Consider the following 6,000-nt stretch of genomic DNA (forward strand, 5'->3'; position numbering starts at 1 on the left):
CTTCAGGGAAGTGAAGATAAGTATAGAAAAGTATCCGTGATTGTGGCAAAATAAATTCATTTGTGACATGAGAAAAGTACATTCATTTCAGTGTTGGTGGCAGAAGCCAGATTGGAGTGGGCTGTTCACTGACAATGTGGAGGCAGCTTTCCTAGACAGCTCTTTCCAAAAGTTTTCCTTTGCAAGGGAGTGGAGAAATGAGGCAATCGCAAGGGAGGAGTAGGGGATTATGGGCCTGTGGATGCGTGCATGCATGCTGCAAACTGAGAAACCAACAAGTATTTATGTACTGGGAATTATCTAGTAAAAGAGGAGACCATTGATGCAATTATGCAGGTGAGAGAGAGCCATCTTTAAAGTTGTGAGGAAATGAGACTCAGGCTTGCTCTAACTAGAAAAAAGAATGCAATTTCTATTCTTTTTTTAAAGGTTTATTTAAATATTACTTGAAAGAGTTACACAGAGAAAGAAGGAGAAGCAGAGAGAGAGAGAAGAGAGAGAGGTCTTTCATCCAATGGTTCACTTCCCAATTGGCCGCAACGGCCAAAGCTGTGCTGATCTCCGAAGCCAGGAGCTAGGAGCTACTTCAGAGTCTCCCACATGGGTGCAGAGGCCCAAGAACTTGGACCATCTTCTACTGCTTTCGCAGGCCACAGCAGAGAGCTGGATCGGAAGTGGAGCAGCCGGGACTCAAACCAGTGCCCATATGGGATGCTGGCACTGTAGGCGGCAGCTTTTACCCGCCACACCACAGCGTTGGCCCTGCAACTTCTATTCTAACATCTGAAGGTAACCTCAGGAGGAAGACCTGGGACAACACCCTAGAAGCCAGAAGAAATTCGCGAGGTCTAGTTTGTTGTATGCTTTCCTGAAGCAGCCTGGAAACCTGGGTCTCAGACTCTGCCCTTACTTCAGTCCCACTGGTAATTTTGCTTTTCCTGTTTTCCTGCATTTAGATTCAGATGAATCAAGTAATTGCACTCAATCCAATGTATTGACGACTTAATAGCTGGAGTCATATATCATGTGTTATTCCAAGGGCTTAATGGTTATTTCTGCTGATACTATCTTCCAGAGGATGAAGTCCAGGGACATAAAAGTGAGCCAGCATAGGATGTGGCTTATAGGAGTAAAATCTCAGCAATTCTCAAAACTTCTTAAAAGATTACTTCCAGTAAACTTCCTCATTCAAAGCTCTATTTATTAAAATATGTAAATATTGGATACTTGATAACATATTTATTAATGTAAAATATTCTTTACATTAAGCTCAAAATCTCTTTTCAATATGATGGATGGTATTTGCTGAATTTCTATTATATGTCAGGTATTTTGCATGTACTATAAATAATCCTTACAATAACAGAGTGGGGAAGATACTAATTATGGCTACTGTTTATTGGGTGTTTACAGTGCATTTGCCACAGTGTATATGAATTTTTATATGACATGATATTACTGTAAAATTTTAACTGGCACTTTTTCCATGATATTTCCTCATACCTTGTGATCTTCATCTGATTCAGAGAGCCAGAGCATTTTATTCATTTTCCTAAGGAAGGAAAAGCAGAGAGAGTGAAAGTGACAGAGGAGAGAGAGAGAGACAGAGACAGAGACAGAGACAGAGAGAATTTTCAAGTCCTATCCTTTAAAGAGGAAAGCAGAGAACTAAAGTTTTGGGAAAATTATTGGAGAAAACATATCTATTCAGCAGCTGTGCTTCCCTGCTCTACAGGCTAGGTAAAAATACTCTAGCAGGAAAAGGGGCAAAGTTTTGAGAGAAACTTCTAGAAGATGAGAGCAGGAGTCTGAGAACATTCCCTGTCTGTTCACCTCACTCAGCACCCCAGCCCCCAGGCACACTCTGCCCTTGGAGGGGGCTAGGGCCAAGCCTTCAGGGTGGAGCCCCAAGAAAGCAGAACAAGCCCCCAGGAAAAAGTGGCTGTGGTATTTCTAGATGAAAAACCACGGTGTTTGGTCCTGATGGGGTCATGCAGACAACCAAGGATGACCCTCCAGACTGTGTGAATAGGAGACGACTAAGGGCCAGCTAGGGTGCTGGCTTCTCATGGAGGCGGAAAGTCCAGTGACTGCTACCGTCTTATCACTTCTCACTAGGTAAGGCCTCCAAAAATAAAAGGTGAAAAAGCAAAGGCATCCTTGGCAAAGGCAGTGTTCCAGATGTGTGTGTGTGTGGGCATCAGGGGGAGCCCATTACCCTGCCAATATGGGGTGCAGGCGTCTCCTGTACCACAACTCTCACTCACTGTTTCTTTTTGACAATATGAGCAACTATATGTATTAACTCCTACCCTCCCAGTCTTTCATATCAGAAAACATTGTTTTTCTACCACTTGACTTTTTCTACCATACAGTGGTACTGTCAAGCTAGGGTGGGGTTTGCCTATGTTACAACAGCACCAAAAGCTCTGTGGTTTAATACAAACTCATGTTTCATCTCCATCTGTGGTTCCCCTGTAGCAGCAGGGTCCCTGCTTTGCTGTTGCTGCTCTCCTGTGGCATGTGGCCAAGGAAGCAGCTGTGTCTGGTGCCAGTTACAGTGGCAGAACTCACACTGACTTTCAAATAGACTCTCCACATTTCTCCTTACTGTACGTTGCTTGAAGAAAATACTACAGCCGTAGATAACTTCAGGTGGGGATGGAAGTATAATTTAATCAGATGCTTCAGAAGAGAGAGCTGAAGTTTCGTAAACAGTCATAATAAGAGTGTGCTCCTGTTCTTACCTGCAGGCTCACTCCCAAAGTTACCTAGCCAGGGTCATTTTTGCCAGGTTTTTCCACTGTAAACTTACATACCCAAACCCCCTTTCTGTTGTCTGCTCTTTGAAAGTAACTCACTAAGTATAAAGACACTCAATGAGAATGGTAAGCTGCATCCCCTTGAGTATACAAACCCATGTGAATTATTTGGAATTTTTCTATATATCTCTGATTCTCATGTTTCAATGTCTATATATCAGCATGGATTCCTGGAGATTTTATACTTTGAAATATAATCCAACACTATGTTATTTATTTCATTACTCAAATTTTTCCATCTGTGGTTGTTACAAGCTCCTTCAGGTTGACTTGTTAAAATTTGAATATGGTTTATGTTTCCGAGAAAGTTCATGTGATTGGAGACTTGGTCACTCAAGTGGTGGTATTGGGAGGCAGTGGAATCTTTAAGAGGTGGGGCCTGACCAGAGGCTCTTAAATTATTTAGGTTGTGAATATAGCCCTACCACACAACCTAGGCATCCCACTCCTTGGAATTTACCCAAAGGAAATTAAATTGGCAAATAAAAGAGCTATCTGCACCTCAATGTTTATCGCAGCTCAATTCACAATAGCTAAGACATGGAATCAACCTAAATGCCCATCAACAGAAGACTGGATAAAGAAATTATGGGATATGTACTCTATAGAATATTATACAGTGGTAAAAAAAAAATGAAATCTGGTCATTTGCAACAAAATGGAGGAATCTGGAAAACATCATGCTGAGTGAAATAAGCCAGTCCCAAAGGGACAAATATCATATGTTCTCCCTGATCTGTGACAACTGAGCACCTAAAAGTGAAATGGACACTGTGAGAAACAGTGACTTGATCAGCCCTTGTCCTGACTGTCGAGGAACAGCTTGCTATTTTATTCTTTTTAGTATTTCCTTGTTCTACTTAATACCATTGATTGAACTCTTTAATTAACACACAATTATTCTTAGGTATTTAAATTTAACTGAAAAGTAATCCCTGTTAAATATGAGTGGGAATAAGAGAAGGAGGAGATGTACAGTTTGACACACACTCACTTGGACTTACCCCTAATGATAGAGCTAGAAACGTGCCATGGAATTCTAAATCCCATTAAGTTGGCATGTACCAATGCCATCTTACTAGTTTAACATTTTTTTTTTTTATTTGACAGGTAGAGTTACAGACAGTGAGAGAGAGAGACAGGGAGAAAAGTCTTCCTTCCATTGATTTACTCCCCAAATGGCTGCTATGGCCAGCGCTGTGCTGATCTGAAGCCAGGAGCCAGGTGCTTTTCCTGGTCTCCCATGCATGTGCAGGGCCCAAGCACTTGGGCCATCCTCCACTGCCCTCCTGGGCCACAGCAGAGAGCTGGACTGGAAGAGGAGCAACCAGGACTAGAACCCAGTACCCACATGGGATGCTTGCGCCGCAGGTGGAGGATTAACCAAGTGAGCCACGCCCCCTGCCCCGCCATCTTACTAGTTAAAGTGACCAGTTTGGCCAGCGCCATGGCTCAATAGGCTAATCCTCCACCTGTGGCGCTGGCACACCAGGTTAAAGTCCTGGTCGGGGCGCCGGATTCTGTCCCGGTTGCTCCTCCTCCTGTCCAGCTCTCTGCTGTGGCCCGGGAGGGCAGTGGAGGATGGCCCAGGTGCTTGGGCCCCTGTACCTGCATGGGAGACCAGGAGAAGCACCTGGCTCCTGGCTTCAGATCAGTGCTGTGCGCCAGCCACAGCACTCAGGCTGCAGCGGCCATTGAGGGGTGAACCGATGGAAAAGGAAGACCTTTCTCTCTCTCTCTCTCTCACTGTCCACTCTGCCTGTCAAAAAAAAAAGTGATCAGTGTAAGTTCATAATTGATCATAAAGATAAGATTAGGTGTCAAAGGAATCACATAAACAAGATTAGGGTCTGCTGATAATAACTGATAGAATTAAAAAGGAGAGAATGATCCAACTTGGGAAGCGGGATACACAGCAGACTCATAGAATGGCAAATGCCCTAAACAGCACTCTGGCCTCAGAATCAGCCCTTAAAGCATTTGGATCCAGCTAAAAAGTCCATGAGAGTTTCGCAGGCATGGAGCCAAGACATTGTGTGTGGGGGGGGGACACCTAAATGAAAGATCTCTGTGAGTGAGATCCCAGCGGAAAGAATGGGCCATCAAAGAAGGAGGTACCTTTCTCTGAAGGGAGGAGAGAACTTCCACTTTGATTATGGCCTTGTCTAGATAAGGTCGGAGTTTGTGAACTCAAGAGGCTTCCATAGCCTTGGCAGCTCATGACAAGAGCCTCAGGTGATGACTGACGTCATAAATAAGAGTGTCAATTGTTAAATCAACAACGGGGGTCACTGTGCATTTACTCCCCATGTAGGATCTCTGCCCTTAATGTGTTGTACTATGTGAATTAATGGTAAAATTAGTACTCAAACAGTACTTTATACTTTGTGTGTCTGTGTGGGTGCAATCTGTTGAAATCTTTACTTAGTATATACAAAGTTGATTTTCTGTATATAAAGATGAATATAAAAATGAATCTTGATGAAGAATGGGATGGGAGAGGGAGTGGAAGATGGGATGGTTTGCGGGTGGGATGGTGGTTATGGGGGGAAAAACTGCTATAATCCAAAAGTTGTACTTTCGAAATTTATATTTATTAAATAAAAATTTAAAAAATTATTCAGATTGTATTTTGGGAAGGTAGTTATCCTGCAACCCCCAGAGTTCTAGTGAGAGGATTGTTGTAGAAGGGACACACCTGGCCCTCCCAGCACTCGACTTCTTGGCTTCCCATGTGAATTCCTATGCATGTGTGCCACCATTTGCCATCCACCATGAGCTCCTTGCTAGAACTTAAGTTTACACCATGCTCTTTGGACTTTGAAGCTCCAAAACTATGAGCCCAGATGTAAATAAGATTGTTGTCTTCATTAGTTGCCTATGTCAGGTATTGCATTATAGAGCTGAAAGGCTGACTAATACAGCTTCTTATTCTTAAAAATATTATTGCATTTAATCATATCTTTTTGTGTATGCTGGACTAAGCCTCACTTAATATTAATCATGAATTTATCGTATTCATCTTTGTTCCTCTGAAGTGCTAATTAACAACTTTACATGCATTCAATCATTCAGAAAGTGAATATCTAATGTACTATGAGGAGAGTGATGTCTCCTATAATAAATAAAACCTTCATATTCCCTGGTCTCACAGAACTTACCTAGTGGAGAACTATAA

Source organism: Oryctolagus cuniculus, chromosome 16 (genome assembly GCF_964237555.1).
Source record: "Oryctolagus cuniculus chromosome 16, mOryCun1.1, whole genome shotgun sequence".
NCBI classification, from domain to species: domain Eukaryota; kingdom Metazoa; phylum Chordata; class Mammalia; order Lagomorpha; family Leporidae; genus Oryctolagus; species Oryctolagus cuniculus.